The sequence below is a fragment of the Pelobates fuscus genome, chromosome 2 (assembly GCF_036172605.1).
Source record: "Pelobates fuscus isolate aPelFus1 chromosome 2, aPelFus1.pri, whole genome shotgun sequence".
Classification (NCBI taxonomy): Eukaryota; Metazoa; Chordata; class Amphibia; order Anura; family Pelobatidae; genus Pelobates; species Pelobates fuscus.
Genome location: NC_086318.1, coordinates 315,008,974 through 315,029,887, shown reverse-complemented (window position 1 = coordinate 315,029,887; position 20,914 = coordinate 315,008,974). Strand labels below are relative to the sequence as shown.

At 47.3% G+C, this 20,914-nt stretch overlaps 1 protein-coding gene across 1 annotated transcript in view; it reads right to left on the bottom strand.

Moving 5' to 3' along the window:
- The window catches only part of WASF1 (WASP family member 1), a 138,289-nt gene that overhangs the window by 49,822 nt on the left and 67,553 nt on the right, over positions 1–20,914 (bottom strand). The gene's annotated exons all lie outside the window — the stretch shown is intronic.

The window sequence follows — 20,914 nt, the reverse complement described above, 5'->3', positions numbered from 1 at the left end:
AAATCTACTTTGGCAAAACGTCAAAACTTCAAAACGTTGTTATTTATTATTAGTATGATATATATTGCTATGATTTACTAGCAAAATTAGGTGGTACGTTATATAATTTAAAGACTGACATGGGACATTTCATGAGCAAGCTAGCAGAAATTCACATTTTAAATCCAGCGCACTCCCTTATCTACTAAACAGCTACTTTGGTACTGACAGATTTTGCTAGTTTTATTAAAAACACCTAATCTAGGCAAAAAATAATGGGGGTTTAGTTACAGTATATGATCATTCATTGCATAAGCCTGCCACAACGTCAATGTACCCCATCTTTGGCAGGTCCTACACTACCAACCGTCTACTAAATGAGCTACTCACTTGGGGAAATTCTTCCATCTCAAGTTCTCTGCAGTACAAGGCTAAATAGGGTTCTGAGATGAGACACCTGTGACAGGGAGGGGTGCAAAACCAAGGAGCTGGCTAGACTCTTAAATATATATATGGGAAAACAAGGGTCTGGCTTAACCTGAAAATGCTTAAATGGGGTGCTGCTGGGGGCCAATAAGTACAGTAAAAATGAAAATCCAGCGCACTCCCTTATCTACTAAACAGCTACTTTGGTGCTGACAGATTTTGCTTGTTTTATTAAAAACACCTAATCTAGGCAAAAAATAATGGGGGTTTAGTTACATTATATGATCATACATTGCATAAGCCTGCCACAACGCTAATGTACCCCATCTCCCTGTCACAGGTGCCTCATCTCAGGACCCTATTTAGCCTTGCACTGCAGAGAACTCGAGATGGAAGGATTTCCCCAAGTGAGTAGCTCATTTAGCAGATGGTTGGTAGTGTAGGACCTGCCAAAGATGGGGTACATTGACGTTGTAGTAGGCTTATGCAATGTATGATCATATAATGTAACTAAACCCCCATTATTTTTTGCCTAGATTAGGTGTTTTTAATAAAACAAGCAAAATCTGTCAGCACCAAAGTAGCTGTTTAGTAGATAAGGGAGTGCGCTGGATTTTCATTTTTACTGTACTTATTGTCCCCCATATATATATATACATACACATATATATATATATATTATATATTATATTATATGTCCATTGTTTGAGAAACAATGTTTCTGCAAAAAAAAAAACCTATTCAACCAGCGAAAACCAGATTTTTTTAAAAAACATTATTTCTAATTTATCTATGTTTAGGTTGAGCACTAATGTTAAAGGGATTCTATAATGCCAGGAAAAGAAAACCGTTTTCCTGGCACTGTAGAATCCTGCAGTGCCCCTGAAGGGAGTTAAAACCCCTTCAGTCACTTACCTGAATCCAGCGCCGATGTCCCTCGGTGTTGGGTCAGGCTCCGCCCACGCTCTTCTCCCTCCAGCGTCAGCCGGCGGGGGAGACCTAATGCGCAATGGCCTCTGTGGGCACGCCGGGCCCGCTCTGTGGGCACGCCGGGCCCGCTCTGTGGGCACGCCGGGCCCGCTCTGTGGGCACGCCGGGCCCGCTCTGTGGGCACGCCGGGCCCGCTCTGTGGGCACGCGGCCATAGGTTTGCCATCAATGCAGAGTAGGCACCTGCCTGCCCGAAACGGCAGGCGCCTACTCTGCTTCCGTGTCTGGAGGACCGGAAGCAGGGGGGAGGGATCGAGGAAGCAGCTCTCCTGTCCTCTCTCTCGAGCTGTGTGGAGCGTTGCCGCGCGTTACCATGGCAACACTCCACACAGCATCGCGCGGGAGGACAGGAGAGCTGCAGGACCTGTCCTCCTGTCCTGTATACCACCACCGGACCACCAGGGATGGCTGTGCTCACCCCGGGAAGGGAGATACTGATTTAAGAAGTATTTAATATGTTAAAAAAAATAAAAAAAATTAATGCATCTTCAACTCCTCCCCCTACCCACAGCACCCCTACCCCCCCTAAACACAGCACCCCACACACAGCATCCCTACCCCCCCAACCCACAGCACCCCTACCCCCCACACACAGCACCCCCTACCCCCCACACACAGCACCCCCTACCCCCCACACACAGCACCCCCTACCCCCTCTACACACAGCACCCCCTACCCCCTCTACACACAGCACCCCCTACCCCCTCTACACACAGCACCCCTACCCCCTCTACACACAGCACCCCTACCCCCTCTACACACAGCACCCCTACCCCCTCTACACACAGCACCCCTACCCCCTCTACACACAGCACCCCTACCCCCTCTACACACAGCACCCCTACCCCCTCTACACACAGCACCCCTACCCCCTCTACACACAGCACCCCTACCCCCTCTACACACAGCACCCCTACCCCCTCTACACACAGCACCCCTACCCCCTCTACACACAGCACCCCTACCCCCTCTACACACAGCACCCCTACCCCCTCTACACACAGCACCCCTACCCCCTCTACACACAGCACCCCTACCCCCTCTACACACAGCACCCCTACCCCCTCTACACACAGCACCCCTACCCCCTCTACACACAGCACCCCTACCCCCTCTACACACAGCACCCCTACCCCCTCTACACACAGCACCCCTACCCCCTCTACACACAGCACCCCTACCCCCTCTACACACAGCACCCCTACCCCCTCTACACACAGCACCCCTACCCCCTCTACACACAGCACCCCTACCCCCTCTACACACAGCACCCCTACCCCCTCTACACACAGCACCCCTACCCCCTCTACACACAGCACCCCTACCCCCTCTACACACAGCACCCCTACCCCCTCTACACACAGCACCCCTACCCCCTCTACACACAGCACCCCTACCCCCTCTACACACAGCACCCCTACCCCCTCTACACACAGCACCCCTACCCCCTCTACACACAGCACCCCTACCCCCTCTACACACAGCACCCCTACCCCCTCTACACACAGCACCCCTATCCCCCCTACACACAGCACCCCTACCCCCTCTACACACAGCACCCCTACCCCCTCTACACACAGCACCCCTACCCCCTCTACACACAGCACCCCTACCCCCTCTACACACAGCACCCCTACCCCCTCTCACACAGCACCCCTACCCCCTCTACACACAGCACCCCTACCCCCTCTACACACAGCACCCCTACCCCCTCTACACACAGCACCCCTACCCCCTCTACACACAGCACCCCTACCCCCTCTACACACAGCACCCCTACCCCCTCTACACACAGCACCCCTACCCCCTCTACACACAGCACCCCTACCCCCCCCCACACACACACATTAAGCAGTGTGTGTATACAGCAGTGTGCATGTATTCAGCGGACTGTGTGTGTGTTTGTGTGTGTGTATTTAGCGGACTGTGTGTGTATTTAGCAGTCTGTCTGTGTGTGTATGTATTAAGCAGTTGGTGTGTGAATGTGTTCAGCAGTCTGTGTGTATGTATTGCATTTGTTGGAGATACTAATAAATATAAGCTTAATTTATATCATTATTTAAAATTTGTATAATTGAACTCTCTGTTGTGAGAGAAAGTTGTTAACTGTACGAGTAGTTTTTTCTAAACGTAAACCTCAGTATTCAGGTTTAATTGCCATGTTGGCACTTTGAGGGAAAAAAAGTTGGCATGTATTGCGGTTTAGGCACTCAGGCTCAAAAAGGTTTGCCACCACTGCTCTAGTGGCTGTCGGGTAGACAGCCACTAGAGGAGAAGTTAATTCTCAGAGGTAATTATTGCAGTTTCTCAGAAACTGCAATAATTACCACTGTAGGGTTAACTGACATGGGATAATGCGCCCAGACCACTTCAATGAGCTGAAGTGGTCTGTGTGCCTACAGTGTCCCTTTAATGGACCACTATAGGCACCCAGACCACTTCAGCTTAATGCTAGCTAGGTTTAACCCTTTTTTTCTTTAAACATAGCAGTTTCAAAGAAACTGCTATGTTTATAATTGGGTTAATCCAGCCTCTAGTGGCTGTCTCATTGACAGCCGCTAGAGGCTCTTCTCACTGATTTTCAGTGAGAAAACGCCAGCGTCCATAGGAAAGCATTGTGAATGCTTTCCTATGGACTGGCTGAATGCGCGCGCGACTCTTGACACGCATGCAGCCGAGGAGGAGAGCCCGGCCGGAGGGGGCCCTGAGGGTGGGGGCACCCTCAGGGCACTATAGTGCCAGGAAAAAGAGTATGTTTTCCTGGCACTATAGTGGTCCTTTAATCTATCAAATAAATGTATTTTTTGCTCCAACTTATTCCCCAAAAATTTGACCTTAACCAATTTATAAAGAAATTCAGTGAGGTTAAGAAATTATAGATAATTCATTAGATAAACAAATTATTTATCTAGTCTTTCTTTTAGATTACAACGATTCAGTCCAATAATATTAAATATGCCAATTTAACTACTGGAGAGATTATGGCTCTTAAAGAATTGAGAAATTTCCCAGATTTAGTTTATTAACAAGCAGATAAGGGGGTGGATGGTCCTTTTAGATAGACCAGCTTATTTATGTGGAGGCTTTAAACTGTTAGGTGATACTAAATATTACTTTACTTTACTTCTGAATTATGACCTACTAAATAATTTTGTGGAGAAGGTATTTTAATAATGGTACAACATCTGAAAAAGAAAGGATATTTTAAATGTATTTCTTTATTGTATTTTTTTTTTTTTATATATTCCTGGAGCGGTTCACATATTTTATTACTTATACAAAATACAAAAAAAGAAAGAAAAAAAACTAAACAAACAAACCTGGTGAACCTTACCGGTAGAGTGATTATTTCCACTCTCAATTCTATCATTGCCCCTTTAACCAAACTGCCATATAATTGAAAAGATATGTAAAGATATGTCATTATAGTAGCGATACTGTACACCTTTTGAAGTTGCTTACGGTTTTTGAGTAGTGAAATTATTTAGTTAACTATTGACATCAATTCTCTGTATACAAATATTATTCATAATTTGAGAATTTATTACCATGTACCCAGGCTGATTAAGCAGACAGGATAATTTTAACTTCAGCTTAATGGAACGAAGATGGGGCCAAATTGGCACCACCTTAAAAATGGGCAATAGGAATATTAAAAATCCACTGTTAATAATGGGAATTTTCTGCATGCAGGTAACCATTTACCCAACCAAATCCATCGTAATTGTCCCTTGCTAGAGAAATTTGACAAAGAGGCTCTCGTCCCTCCAGGTTTTTCTTTTTAAGAAATAGTTTTTAATAGGATATAAGGATTCCTCATTCTCGGGTCCTCTACCAGAGGCCTGGGAGTTTGAGGGTTCTGCGCAGTATCTTAGCTGTTCCTAGAATTGCACTCTTCTGGACAGCGATCTCATATGTCCCACCTGGAATCTGTTGAAGCCACTCCCCGAGCTTGGGAGTCACATCCCCGAGTGCTCCTATCACAACTGGGACTACTACTGCCTTCACTTTCCACATCCGTTCTAGTTCTTCTTTCAGTCCTTGGTATTTTTTCAATCTTCTCGTGTTCTTTCTTCCTGATATTATAGTCATGGGTATTGCCACACCCACCACTACTGCAGTCTTCCGTTCCTTGTCTAACACCACAATGCCGATATATCACCTCGATAGATTATATATAATGCCAAAATACCAGAATATTGCAGTATTCAAGGATACCTTTTTATCCTGATAAAAGTCCCCTGGAGGGAATTAAATGTAGATCTGTTTTATGGATTTATAATAAAATTTGGATTTTATGAAAGACCGTGAGTGCGGCCACCTCTTGACGAACAATATATATAGTATAGATTGGATTAGCCGTATTAGTTTAGAAGTCAAGATACCACTTGTTTTAAGTGTTAAACTTTATCAGATTGATCAGTATTGCTTCAGACCTGAGGAAGAGAGGGAAACTTTCGAAAGTTTGTTTTTGAAATATTATTTTAGCCCAATAAAAAAGGTATCATTGCATACAGTAATACTCTGGTATTTTGGCATATATTTTAGACTGGATTACACATATACATACAAACACGCAAATTATTATTATTTTTTTTAAATTGTGTGAGTACTATAAAACTGAATAATGGATATATATTTTATAGTGCTACCCTGATTTAAGTTTATCATGAGTTTAGAAGGAAACATATGTGTTTACATAAATCCCTGAGTAGAAATTAAGTGAAGGATGTGCAGTGGCTTTTACTCATCTCCATCAGTTTACCTCAGAGATTTTTAAATGTTCAAAAGCCGCAGGTACCTACCGGTATATTTGTTTTCTGGGAAACCCTGCTGTGTTATGTTTTACATGATTTAAATAGCATCCCCCACAGAAATCTGTTTTTTCTTAATTAGTTGACATCAGTAGAAGTCTCCACCGAGAATTATATAGGGAAATAAAGCCACATATTGTGGCTTATTTCACAGTTATTCACTGATAAAAGAAATATACAAACATTTACACAAATAAAATGTGTAACAGTTTGCAAAATTTTTTACAAAATCATTTAAATATAGCAAGGGAATGCTTCAAATCAAACAATTATATCTATACATTAGTCCAGCGTTTCCCAATTAAAATTACGCCAAAAAATTTGAAAACAAAATGGCAGCGGGCGGCGAGGGAGCAGTGATCTCCCTGCTCAGCTCCCTCGCGCGCACAGCAGTGATGCCGGAGCCGGAATATGACGTCACTCCGGCTCTGGCATCACTAAGAGGCGTTCGAGGGAGCTGAGCAGGGAGATCACTGCTCCCTCGCCGCCCACACGCCAGCCGCTCAGCAGCCCCACTGGACCCCCAGGGACTGCTCTCCAGCCACCCAGCAGCCCCAATGGACCATAGGGACTCCATGCCAGGAGCCCCACTACACCCCAGGGACTCCATGCCAACACTCCTAAAGGTAGTGGGGCTGGGTGGAGTAAAATGTTAAAAAATAAAAAAAATTGTATGTGTGTCTGTTAGGGAGTTTGTATGTGTTTGTGAGTGAGAGTGAATGTGTGCTTGTCAGTGAGTGTGTTTGTCAGTGAGAATGTATCTGTTCTTGTCAATGAGAGTGTATATGTGTTTGAATGTGTCTGTAAAAGAGTGTGTGCGGGTCTGTCAAAGAGAGTTTGTCAGTGAGAGTGTATATCAAAGAGTGTGTGTGTCAGTGTGTGTATCGGTGTCAAGGTTTGTGTATGTGTCACTGTGTGTGTGTGTGTGTGTATGTGCCAGTATGTATCAGTGTGTTTGTATGTGCCTGTGTGTGTATCTGAGTGTGTCAGTGTGTATCTGTGTGTGCAAGTGTGTGTGTCACTGTGTGTATCTGTGTGCCAGTGTGTGTATATCTGTGTGTCAGATACATATACACACTGACACAGAGATACAAACACTGGCACATACAAACACAGATACACAGACTTTGAAACATAGACGCACATACCTTGACACACAGATAGATACAAACACACACACACACACTGTGTGTCAAGTTGTGTGTATCTGTGTGTCAAATTCATACACACTGGCACATACAAACACAGACACACACACACCTTGATACACAGACACATACAAACACAGATACACACACCTTGACACACAGATACATACTGTGTGTGTGTATCTGTGTGTCAGATATACAACTGGCACATAAAAAAAAAAAAATAATAAAATTGCGCAATTGAAAATGTCTTTTTCGGGGGTGGTCCACGATGTTGATACACTATGTCAAAGAGTTCCACAGGAAAAATTAATTGGAAACCCCTGCATTAGTCAGTAAGTCAGTGGGCTGAAAATGCAATAATAAAACCAAGAGTAGACATCATAGTCAAATAAGGCAGTGAACTACACTTTTTCTTGTTTGAATGATTAAATTCCATGTAGCACATCTTGCTCATGGGACTTACAAAGACCCTTCCCAATGTGATTCCCGAGATACCTTGAATCCGGTTTGTACTGATGTTGTAAAATGACTAAACCGCTCGGTTATAGGATAGGGCCAAAAACTACATTGGTATTTCCCAGGGTAACATGTCAGACATCATGTTGTCTCTGAATATAATATGCAGAAATCAAAATAGAATTTCATTGATTTTGGTACATTCAAGGACAGTGGGATACTAAGTGTTATGTGGATTCAAACATTTAATGTTACATGCTAATAAAGAAACTTTAATCTGTTGAAAACAGCATGCAATTAGTCATAATTGCTTAATTAATGTGTGTAATTTCCAAATGCACATGTCAGTTCTGTGAAAACAATCTCGTATGAACCTTTTCATTAAAAGCTTCTTGCTTCTAAAAAAAATATATTAGCATAGCATTTATTTGAAGCATGGTTTGAATAGCTAGTAGAAAAATATAGTAAAACAAAAATGTATACATACCCCAAAAATTATTTTACCTGCATGGTCTTTGTTCATGAGAATCCATTACCAGAGAAGCATTGCAGCACCCTATAGGAGAACTTGTTCCAGAAAGCCATGTATACCCAACCCCTTCCTGCTCATCCCTCTGGAAATTTCCTAGTCTTTTACCCAAGCATAAGAATGGGAAATTGGCATTAATAAGAAGCAGAGGCGGCTCTAGACTTTATGAGGCCTTAGGCGAAACGCAAACATGAGGCCCCACTAACAAAAAAGTGTCACATATACACATTGATGCACTGTCTACCTGTGTATGTGCCTGAGAGTGTGTCTGACAGAGAGTATCCTTGTGTGTGCGAATGTATGTCTCTGTGAGCATGTTTGCGTTTTTGTCTGAGACCCTATGTGTATGGGGTAGCTGATGGTAAGAGGGAGCGGGGGGTGTGATGGTGAGAGGGAGCAGGGGTGTGATGGTGAGAGGGAGCGGGGGTGTGATGGTGAGAGGGAGCGGGGGTGTGATGGTGAGAGGGAGCGGGGGGTTGATGGTAATGTGAGAGGGAGCGGGGGGTGATGTTAATGTGAGAGTGAGGGGGGTAATGTGAGAGTGAGGGGGTAATGTGAGAGTGAGAGGGGGTAATGTGAGAGTGAGAGGGGGTAATGTGAGAGTGAGAGGGGGTAATGTGAGAGTGAGAGGGGGTAATGTGAGAGTGAGGGGGGGGTAATGTGAGAGTGAGGGGGGTAATGTGAGAGTGAGGGGGGGTAATGTGAGAGTGAGGGGGGGTAATGTGAGAGTGAGGGGGGGTAATGTGAGAGTGAGGGGGGGTAATGTGAGAGTGAGGGGGGTAAATGTGAGAGTAAGGGGGGTAAATGTGAGAGTGAGGGGGGTTAATGTGAGAGTGAGGGGGTTAATGTGAGAGTGAGGGGGTTAATGTGAGAGTGAGGGGGTTAATGTGAGAGTGAGGGGGTTAATGTGAGAGTGAGGGGGGGTAATGTGAGAGTGAGGGGGGGTAATGTGAGAGTGAGGGGGGTAATGTGAGAGTGAGGGGGTAATGTGAGAGTGAGGGGGGTAATGTGAGAGTGAGGGGGGTAAATGTGAGAGTGAGGGGGGTTAATGTGAGAGGGAGGGGGTTAATGTGAGAGTGAGGGGGGTTAATGTGAGAGTGAGAGGGGTAATGTGAGAGTGAGAGGGGTAATGAGAGAGTGAGAGGGGGGTAATGTGAGAGAGTGAGAGGGGGGTAATGTGAGAGAGTGAGAGGGGGGTAATGTGAGAGAGTGAGAGGGGGGTAATGTGAGAGAGTGAGGGGGGTTAATGTGAGAGTGAGGGGGGTTAATGTGAGAGTGAGGGGGGTTAATGTGAGAGTGAGGGGGGTTAATGTGAGAGTGAGGGGGGTTAATGTGAGAGGGGTTAATGTGAGAGTGAGGGGGGTTAATGTGAGAGTGAGGGGGTTAATGTGAGAGTGAGGGGGGTTAATGTGAGAGTGAGGGGGGTTAATGTGAGAGTGAGGGGGGTTAATGTGAGAGTGGGGGGGGTTAATGTGAGAGTGGGGGGCTAATGTGAGAGTGGGGGGGCTAATGTGAGAGTGGGGGGGCTAATGTGAGAGTGGGGGGGCTAATGTGAGAGTGAGGGGGTTAATGTGAGAGTGAGGGGGGTTAATGTGAGAGTGAGGGGGCTAATGTGAGAGTGGGGGGGCTAATGTGAGAGTGGGGGGGTTAATGTGAGAGTGAGGGGGGTTAATGTGAGAGTGGGGGGGCTAATGTGAGAGTGGGGGGGCTAATGTGAGAGTGGGGGGGCTAATGTGAGAGTGGGGGGGCTAATGTGAGAGTGGGGGGGCTAATGTGAGAGTGAGGGGGTTAATGTGAGAGTGAGGGGGGTTAATGTGAGAGTGAGGGGGGTTAATGTGAGAGTGAGGGGGGGTTAATGTGAGAGTGGGGGGGTTAATGTGAGAGTGGGGGGGCTAATGTGAGAGTGGGGGGGCTAATGTGAGAGTGGGGGGGCTAATGTGAGAGTGGGGGGGCTAATGTGAGAGTGGGGGGGCTAATGTGAGAGTGGGGGGGCTAATGTGAGAGTGGGGGGGCTAATGTGAGAGTGGGGGGGCTAATGTGAGAGTGGGGGGGCTAATGTGAGAGTGGGGGGGCTAATGTGAGAGTGGGGGGGCTAATGTGAGAGTGGGGGGGGCTAATGTGAGAGTGGGGGGGCTAATGTGAGAGTGGGGGGGGCTAATGTGAGAGTGGGGGGGCTAATGTGAGAGTGGGGGGGCTAATGTGAGAGTGGGGGGGCTAATGTGAGAGTGGGGGGGCTAATGTGAGAGTGGGGGGGCTAATGTGAGAGTGGGGGGCTAATGTGAGAGTGGGGGGCTAATGTGAGAGTGGGGGGGCTAATGTGAGAGTGGGGGGGCTAATGTGAGAGTGGGGGGGCTAATGTGAGAAGGAGGGGGTAATGGTGAGTGGGGGGAGGCTGAGGGTGGTGACGGAGGGTGATGCTGAGGGTGGTGATGCTGAGGGTGGTGATGCTGAGGGTGGTGATGCTGAGGGTGGTGATGCTGAGGGGGGTGATGCTGAGGGGGGTGATGCTGAGGGGGGTGATGCTGAGGGGGGTGATGCTGAGGGGGGTGATGCTGAGGGGGGTGATGCTGAGGGGGGTGATGCTGAGGGGGGTGATGCTGAGGGGGGTGATGCTGAGGGGGGTGATGCTGAGGGGGGTGATGCTGAGGGGGGTGATGCTGAGTGGGGTGATGCTGAGTGGGGTGATGCTGAGTGGGGTGATGCTGAGTGGGGTGATGCTGAGGAGGGTGATGCTGAGGGGGGTGGTGCTGAGGAGGGTGATGCTGAGGGGGGTGGGAGGTGATGGTGGTGAGGGGTGATGGTGAGGGTGGTGAGGGGTGATGGTGAGGGTGGTGAGGGGTGATGGTGAGGGTGGTGAGGGGTGATGGTCGTGGGGGTGAAGCTGAGGGTGGTGGGGGTGAGGCTGAGGGTGGTGATGGTGATGGTGGGGAGGGGTGATGGTGGTGGGTGGTGAGGCTGAGGGTGGTGATGGTGGGTGGTGAGGCTGAGGGTTGTGGGGGGTGATGGTGAGGGTGGGTGAAGCTGAGGGTGGTGGGGGTGATGGTGGTGGGGGGGTGAAGCTGAGGGTGATGGTGGTGGGGGGGTGAAGCTGAGGGTGGTGGGGGTGGTGGGGGGGGTGAAGCTGAGGGTGGTGGGGGGTGACGGTGGGGAGGGGTGGTGGGGAGGGTGGTGGGGGGTGACGGTGGGTGGTGAGGCTGAGGGTGGTGATGGTGGTGGGGGGTGAGGCTGAGGGTGGTGGGGGTGATGGTGGGGGGTGGTGAGGCGGAGGGTGGTGATGGTGGTGGGGGGTGAGGCTGAGGGTGGTGGGGGGTGATGGTGAGGGTGGGGAGGTGGGGGTGATGGTGGTGGGGGGGTGAAGCTGAGGGTGGTGGGGGGTGATGCTGAGGGTGGTGGGGGTGATGGTGGTGGTGGGTGTGATGGTGGTGGGGGGTGAGGCTGAGGGTGGTAAAGCTGAGGGTGGTGGGGGGGATGGTGGTGGGGGGTGAAGCTGAGGGTGGTGGGGGTGATGGTGGTGGGGGGTGAAGCTGAGGGCGGTGGGGGTGATGGTGGTGGTGGGGGGTGAAGCTGAGGGTGGTGGGGGTGATGGTGGTGATGGTGGTGGAGGGTGAGGCTGAGGGTGGTGGGGGTGAAGCTGAGGGTGGTGGGGGTGATGGTGGTGGTGGGTGGTGAGGCTGAGGGTGGTGGGGGTGATGGTGGTGGGGGTGATGGTGGTGAGGCTGAGGGTGGTGGGGGGTGAGGCTGAGGGTGGTGGGGGGTGAGGCTGAGGGTGGTGGGGGTGATGGTGGTGGGGGGTGAGGCTGAGGGTGGTGGGGGTGATGGTGGTCGGGGGGTGAAGCTGAGGGTGAGGCTTAGGGTAGTGGGGGGTGATGGTGGTCGGGGGTGAGCCTGAGTGTGGTGGGGGGTGATGGGGAGGGAGAGCCTACCTTTCCCTGGTGGTCCAGTGGGTTCCCTGGTGGTCCGGTGGCCACTGCTCCGGGTCTGCAGCTCCGCAGAGCTGCAGACCCTGTAATCTTGCGAGATTTCAGAGCGTTGCCGTGGTAACCCGCGGCAACGCTCTGATTGGCCAATTCTCGCGAGTCACATGGTCTGCAGCTCTGCACACTGCGGAGCTGCAGACCAGTGTCTGCGGTGGCCGGCCTGGCAGCCAGGAGGGGCCTCGCACCCGGCGGCATACCGGGCAAGCCACCGGGCCCCCTCCTGGTGTCAGGTCCTCGGTCACTGACCGAGGACCTGACACACTCTGCCAACAGGCGGTTTAGGCGGCCGCGAGGCCCCAGCCAGTGCGAGGCTTTAGGCGGCCGCCTAAACAGAGAGCCGCCTCTGATAAGAAGGCTAAAGGTTTAGTCAGAAGCTGCCACGTATTCATCCGCACATAAAAATGTGGTTAACAGCATTTAGTGTTCTGACAGGAAAAGTTTTGCCGAGCAGCAATCATGCACATGGAAACCTGGTAATTACTTTTGGGGTCAAAGGTCGGTCATGGCCAATCAAATCCACAGGAGGTTTTGTGCTGAGCAGCAATCATGCACATGGAAACCTGGTGTGACAAGACCAATCTCGCCATTGTGCATTGGAAGAGCCTGGTTGCCTGCCTGCTGCCTTTTATGGCCCCATGTTGAAACGCTTGATTTTCCCCTGCAAAGACACGAAAGCCGGGTCAATCGGTGCTTGCCCTGTTTGAGGGGTGATACCCCAGATAGCTATGCCATGGAGCCCATTCGTATAATGAAAGACTATGGGAAAGACTTTGGCTCCATGGCAATTGAACTGTATTTGTGTGATCTGAGCGCCATTCAGTAATAATGTGCGTTTAGATCTGAGCTATCTGGACCTGTTTTATGCAATGGCTGCACAGTTATATATTTTTATGTATTTTATTGTCTTTTGCTGCCATGTGTTCAATGGAGTTTTGCCTCTGTCCTTGGGGATAATTGGATTACTTCCCAATTATCTCCAGCATAGAAGACTCTGTGGAACTGGTTTTGGGCAGAAAAGCCATGCTTCATTTGGTCACAAAAGACTTCGATCTATCTTTTGAACCAATGGACCAATGTGGGTGATTTTTACATATGTTCGTATTTGGAGTATGCTGATTCTGATGTTTTATGTGAATGTGATGCATACTTTTAAAGTTATGAATAATGTGGAAAAACTATTTCTCTGCCTGTGATAATTACATTACCCATTGTGTAAGGTTATTGTATCACAGGCAGAGGGGAGGATTTTGTGTGGGAGTGTCTGAGTGTATTGTACATGTACGTGTGGGTGGTACTAATGTGTATATAAGAACAATAAACCCACAGCTCTGTCTGTTCACTGCTTGACCGTTAACACAGAGCTTTGTCTCGTTCTTGGGGGGGATTTACTGTATGCTGTTCTAGTTTTTTTCCTATTCGGCTGTTTACAGCATTCAATACGGTTCCGGTTCAGCTGTTTACGGCATTCATATGCTTCTCCGGTTCGGTGGATTGTTGTCTATAGTAGCTGTGCCTGTGTCTCTGGAAGGGAAGATCTACTAAACGGCTGTTAACCCCTTTTGTGCCTGGGGATGCCTTTACACCTGGTAATTGCCTTCGGGGTCAAAGGCCGGTTAAAGCCAATCGGATCCACAGGAGGGGTATTTAAACCCAATTCTCCTCTTGCTCAGTGCCCTGTCGTGGTTTCATGCCTATGGTTATCCGAGAGTGCGTTCCTGATCTTGATTTTCTGGTATTTTACTTTGGCTTTGTTTTGACTTTCCTGATATCTGGTATCCTTGACTTTTGGCTTACCCTCATCTTTGTGTCTGATTCTGTGTCCCTGACCTCGGCAAGTATTTTGACTATTTTTGGAGGCGTTAAGTCCGGCCATTTTAAGGTTCGGTTATACGTTATCCTTAGTTCTAGGTGTGACACAGTACTGCATGCTGGATCAACCTGTAATCCTGACAGAAGCAAACAGTCTTCACAGTCAACACAGATGAAAATATATCGGTAGGCATACATTTTTGTTTTTTATTTTAATGCTATATGAACAGAACTAGGTTTTTTTTTCTTGTTTTGTCAACTCTTATCAACGGACTCTGACTTACTGCTTAGACAGATGTGATTTTGCTCAAGCATTGTGGTGCTCGTTTGTTTACCATATGTCATTTTATGTGTGTGATTGTTATGTGATGACCGCCTGATCACTAAGTCTAAATAAAGAATGGGGGGAAAAAAAAGAAAGTGTATAATTAGATGTCATGATATGGTTTATCCTCAGTCTGGTGCAGTACCTCACAGTGCCACTACCTGTCTGTAGTGCTATTCCAGGCTGCTGCACCCAGTTCCTAGCTGGCACTCTGTTCCTAGCTGGCCTTACTTTGTGATTAACATCTCCCTATTTAGTTGAGCCTCACCCTTTGTTTGCCAGTTAAAAGGACCACTATAGTGCCAGGAAACATACTAGTTTTCCTGGCACTATAGGGTCTCTAGGTCCCACCCACCCGCTAGGCCCCCCTTCCACCAGGCTCTAGGTGGTGGAATGGGTTAAATCTTACTTGTTTTCCCCCGCCGGGCTCACCTGGCGCAGGGAACTGTCATCCTCCTTTTCGCCGTCATCGGCTGAATGTGCATGCGCGGCAAGAGCCGCGCGCGCATTCAGCCAGTCCATAGGAAAGCATTCTCAATGCTTTCCTATGGACGCTGGCGTCTTCTCACTGTGAAAATCACAGTGAGAAACGCGGAAGCGCCTCTAGCGGCTGTCAATGAGACAGCCACTAGAGGCTGGATTAACCCTATTGTAAACATAGCAGTTTCTCTGAAACTGCTATGTTTACAGTAGAAAGGGTTAAACCTAGATGGACCTGGCACCCAGACCACTTCATTAAGCTGAAGTGGTCTGGGTGCCTATAGTGGTCCTTTAATGTTGTTGGTCTGTGTACCTGAGCTGGCTGTCCCCCTGTATCTTTGAACTGGCTGACCCCCGTATCCAGAAGTCCTTCTGTTACATTCAGTCACCTGTATTTGTATTTTATTTAACTGCCTTACTTAAATATCAATACATTTATTTTGTGCCTTGATTTGTTTGAATATTGGTTTCTTTGCATTCTGGGTTCCATCCTACAGTGGTTGCTACACTGGTCAGCACCCCTTCCCAACCAAACCCCTGACGTTTGATGTGTAAGGAAGTACAAGTGATCTCTTTGAATAACTGTGCCATGGAAGCCTCTTGATGACCGGTCTAAGGAGAGGTAGCCAACACAAATGGGTGGTAATCCTGCCAGACACTGGTTTCTTCACTAAGACTATTGAATCAGAAAGTCAAGTAAATAGCTGGAAGTATTTTCAATTTCTTGGTCCAGAAAAATTGTCAAAAATGGAATAAGATATTAAAGCCTCCACATTGAATTTGAAAGCTGTCACCACATAAAAGTTGTGGTCAGCTTTGGTCAAAAATAAGAAACACTATTTCCTGATTGATGGAGAAATTGGAATCAGCCTTTAAAAAAAAAAAAAAAAAAAAAAGGAATAGGAGATACAAAGGACTACCTTTTTCTGATGGGAAATCAGAAGGGAAGAAGCACATGGCAAAACAATATGCATGGACACGGTCTTAGCTGAAGGGAAAGTAAACAGGAATTTTTGCATCAGGTAAAAAAGGGAAAGGGGTGTTGATGCACCAACAGAACCATATTCAAACTATAAAGAAGAGATGAACCCTGTGAATAGGGCCTGAACAAAAATGTTGACACCGAATATACAGGACCAGGAGCTTATGGAAAAGATTTGAAGTTGCATCAGTTCTGGCCCTTTAGTGTACTATCCGTTAGACCCTTGTCAAGAGTATACGTTGTGATAGTTATAGAAAATAAAAGGGAATAAAATCTCTTTCAATCCACAGGACTGGGAGATGGTCCTACATGATGACCTGCCACCAGGCATGTGGCATCAATGTCTTAATTTGATGTATGGTGTATGGCACAGAGAGGCTAAATCCTTAAACACATTAAAAAATATACTCAACAGATGCTCAAGTGATCTATTGTGTTCTGCAACACTCACTTAAAGAACATAGCACAAATCCCCCGAAAAATAGCAGAAACTCAGGCACCCCTGATCATCTATCTTCGGCACTGCAAGCATCTATAGACGGATATGGCACTAATTCTAAACAAAATGCTGCTGCCCAATTCAACTTCGTCATCAGTTGCTGTTCTACTCTGACGAGCCCTTTACTGACTCTCTATCCCTTTTGTCCCTGGCCTCAAGTCCTTTAAAAAGTCACTCTTTAGGAAGCCTTTTAATCACCCTTCCCTTCTTTTATTACAATAGCCCTCCCATCATCCTTCTACACCTCACCTGTTTTAGTACTCCATTCCCTCTCACTTTGTGAGAACTGTATAGTTCCTCCACACACCATGTTTCCGAGCTTAGACAAAGGCATCATACCCATCACCCTATCTTCCCCTCCGACACATATTTTTCCTCTTGTGTTCCTTTATCCCTTCCTACTAGATCTAGATAGTGAGCAAGGGTCTCTTCATCTCTCTTGCCCGTTAACATTTTGCCAGGCTGTTAAATTATCCATTGAATATTTGTACAATGCTGCATAGAATGTTGCCACTATTGTAAAAGCTAAACGTTAAAAGGAATTTCCCCTTAAAATAAGGAAAACTCCACACTGTGTTGCTCAGAAAAATTATCTAAAAAATATAACTATTTATACCTTCATGAAATCGAAGAAATCCAGGGTGTTAGTGGATCCCCTGCGGAGTTAATTGAGCTACTGTACTTATCCTTGATGTCCCATAATTTTTATTGTACTCATTCTGCCAACTTTATTATCATGACGCGTTTCTATACTCCTGTTGGTGCTAGCAGAATTGGAGTTATATATTATCTGTATATTATTTCAACCAGAAAAGCCATTAAATTGGAATATTATTTTATGCTTCCTGTGACAAATATAGGTTATTTAATTCTTCACATGAGTGCTTAATTGGCAGTTTGGCTTATTTTAAATATAGCACTTGCAGTCAGTACCTGCTGAGCTTATTGTTTGCAAATGCTTTTCTTTGACAGCTGGGATGCAGGAAATGTTCTCTTGCAAATGCAAAATTACTTTAGAATAGTATTTGTACTGCGTAGCTTCCAATATTTGCAAAGGAAAAAAATATGTAAAATAACACAATTTAAACATGATTACAAGGTCAGCTCACATACAAAAAAACAAAAAATCATGACTGGGTCTTAAACACATTTACATTATTGGCATTTATGTAGGGCTAACTTATACCGCAGCGCTTTACAATTCTATAAAGGGTGGAAATTTAACAATAAATGAGACAATTACAAAATGTTACAGGAAAAATAGGTTGATGAGGACCTATGATACAGACAAGGTATCCTTAAATTAAGTAGCTTTAAAGGACCACTATAGGCACCCAGACCACTTCAGCTTAATGAAGTGGTCTGGGTGCCAGGTCCATCTAGGTTTAACCCTTTTTGCTATGGGTTAATCCAGCCTCTAGTGGCTGTCTCATTGACGCTAGAGGTGCTTCCGCGCTTGTCACTGTGATTTTCACAGTGAGAAGACGCCAGCGTCCATAGGAAAACATTGAGAATGCTTTCCTATGGACTGGCTGAATGCGCGTGCGGCTCTTGCCGCGCATGCGCATTCAGCCGATGACGGAAGAAGAGTGAGGTGAGTCCCCGCGCGAGGAGCCCGGCGCTGGAAAAAAGGTAAGGGATTAACCCCTTCCTCCCCCTTCAGCGCCACGGGAGTAGGACCCTGAGGGTGGGGGCACCCTCAGGGCACTATAGTGCCAGGAAACAAGTATGTTTTCCTGGCACTATAGTGGTCCTTTAAACCTAATTTATACCAGGGATTCCCAAAAGGTAGATCCCCAGATATTTTAAAATTACAGCTTCCATGATGCTTTGTTATTCTAAAGGCATTCTAAATGCAAAGCATCATGGGAGTTGTAGTGCTCCAACACCTGGGGAACTACCTTTTAGTCACCCCTGAACTATTCAACGTGGTATAAGAAATTCATTGTAATATAATGCTCTTTAAAATTTTGGTCTGTTGCATGGAGGTCTAAGCAAGGATTTAGGAAGAGCAGGAGAAACGTGTGACACGTGTGACAGTGTGACACCCACAGGCCTCTGAGAAAGAAATAGAAGTGCCAATATAACAGCTTCTAAATGCAGCTGACATCTTTAATGCACAGGTTGACATTAGCAGAATGCTAATGATGCTGCCAGGAGAGGATTTACACTCGTAAATAAATATCTTTATATCTTCTTACTGAAACATTGTATATAAAAGACTATACACACCATGACCACTTTATAGAATACCAGTCAGAATTTAAACCTGATTGCAAATAAATGTGAAGAACGTACTTGAAATTAAAACTCCGGGGGGCGGAGCCTGGCCGTCGACCTAAGCAGACGCAGGGGACTCGAGCTCCTGCTTCCCGGGCAGGAAAACCGGCATAATCGAGGGCTGAATAGCCCAAGGACCCACCAGGGTGCGACTACCAAGTCGGGGGTGCACCTCTGGGCACACCGATACCCTTTCTGGGCTCGTAGGAGCCGGAAAACCGGAACGGCAAACGCAGCCTACAGGGACCGGAGCTGGGGAGAGGAGGCCGCTCTCTCCGACACCGGATCCCTTCAACGACGAAGCAGGGTTCCAGCCCCCCCCCCCCCCTTGGACCGGTGGGGGATATCCCGGTCCTACTAGCTGGACGGACCAGACAGGCTGCCCAGACTCGAGCACACACTACCGGGAGAAGCAAGCAGGAGTCAGGCGGAGCGTGTCCAAGATGGCCGCCCGCCATGATTCACAGAGGGGAGCCACGAGCAAAGGTGTGCAGCCCTCCTCCCTAGAGGCCCTCGACAGGCTCTACTCGGCCTTCTACAAGCTACAATGTAGCAGGGGCATGCCCGGTCTTCCAGCAGCGCGGGCAGTGGCCATGTGGATTCGACCGCTGACCCGCCGACGTTATTATAGTGCCCCACTACAAGCACTCCAAGCGGGCGTTCGCCCACACAAGCACAGACAAGCGACTAAAACAGAGACAGTTCACACCAACTTGGGCACCCCAACCTACTTACACGTAAGCGGTAAGGTGCGAGCCGTATCACCCAAAAGCCCAGAGCGCACCTCCGACCAGCTGACCACCATGCGGCTACCTGACACAGGAGTGGCACAACAAGCATCGCCGGCATCACCCGCCCGCCGCACGACCATCACCGCTGAAACAGACCCGCAGGGAAGAGGCGCTCAGTCACCAACCACGCACCTAGCCAGCAACCACCTCTTACCACTGCAAGGGACGAAGATGCCACAACGGACCAGCACCTCCCCAGCACCCCGCTTCAGATCCGCATCCACGACCTCCAAAGCAGCGAGAGCGGTTGGAAGACGGAAGGGACAGACGGCAGGGAGACACGGAACTCACGGCGACCCGGACTCTCCTTCCTACCTCATGAGGGGCAGGCCAGTGCAAGCAGATGCAAGGAGTCAGAGGGACAAGCAGAGAGACTCAAGCTCCCCCACGGGTGGATTTGGACTGACAGCCGCGGGCATAGGTTGAGTCGGCTATGTGTGAAGGGACGCTAGTTATATAAATGCCAGAATCCGCAGCTTCTTCTCCCCCATAATATTGCTCTTAAGGTGCCTTGTATACTTCCCACATACTATGCATAGCCTTGCTTTATTTAGCACGCACACAACCCTTCAATAGTTATTGCCACCGCGACTCTTATTTACATATTTATCTGTATTACCTCCCAGCGTAATGCAGATAACCCACTAGCTTATACTATAACACACAATCGATTTACTAACCCTGTTCCATGCGCACACATAAGCCTTATGCTGCCCTACAGAATTGTGATGCATTATAAAAAGGTGCAATACACCTATAATCATATGCACAACTAGTAGTGGTGGGTGCACACTTAGCCTAGCACGATTTACTGTAATAATTATATATTGTGTAAACTCCAAAGAAGCTAAGAGTTATTATGTCCGACGCATGTATATTTTGTATGTTTAGTATAATTATTTTATGTTTGACTAGCTTATGACATAGCGTAGAAACCATTATTCAGAAAGTTACAAGCGATAGTATTCACTGTGACTGAACTATTCAGCAAGCAACTATAAAACTAGTAACTTAACTGTAAGATGCGACATACCAAACGGGCAGTAGCGCAGTAATTACACAAGCAAACGCAATCGTGCCTTATTTAGGATGGTACCTTATTTAGAATGTATCCTTCTTTAGCAGGTAATCAAGCAATTGAGCAATGCCCAAGCAGTTCACTCATATTTACTCCACGACAGTCTTACCCATGTTATATCTCAAGCATGATACATGCCTTAACACTGTTTTAACATGTCACTCAGAACACTGACAATTATTGTTGGGGCACAGTGAGCAATGGCACCGTATTACCTGAGCTCCGACTCCTAGTTACCTCTTAAACTTGTTGTGTTATATCCTTCCTGTTTCAACGCACTAGGCGCTAACATGAGTAGACCGGGCACGTAGCCGTTCATCCCCGACTTAAGCCTATAAAACGATGTTTT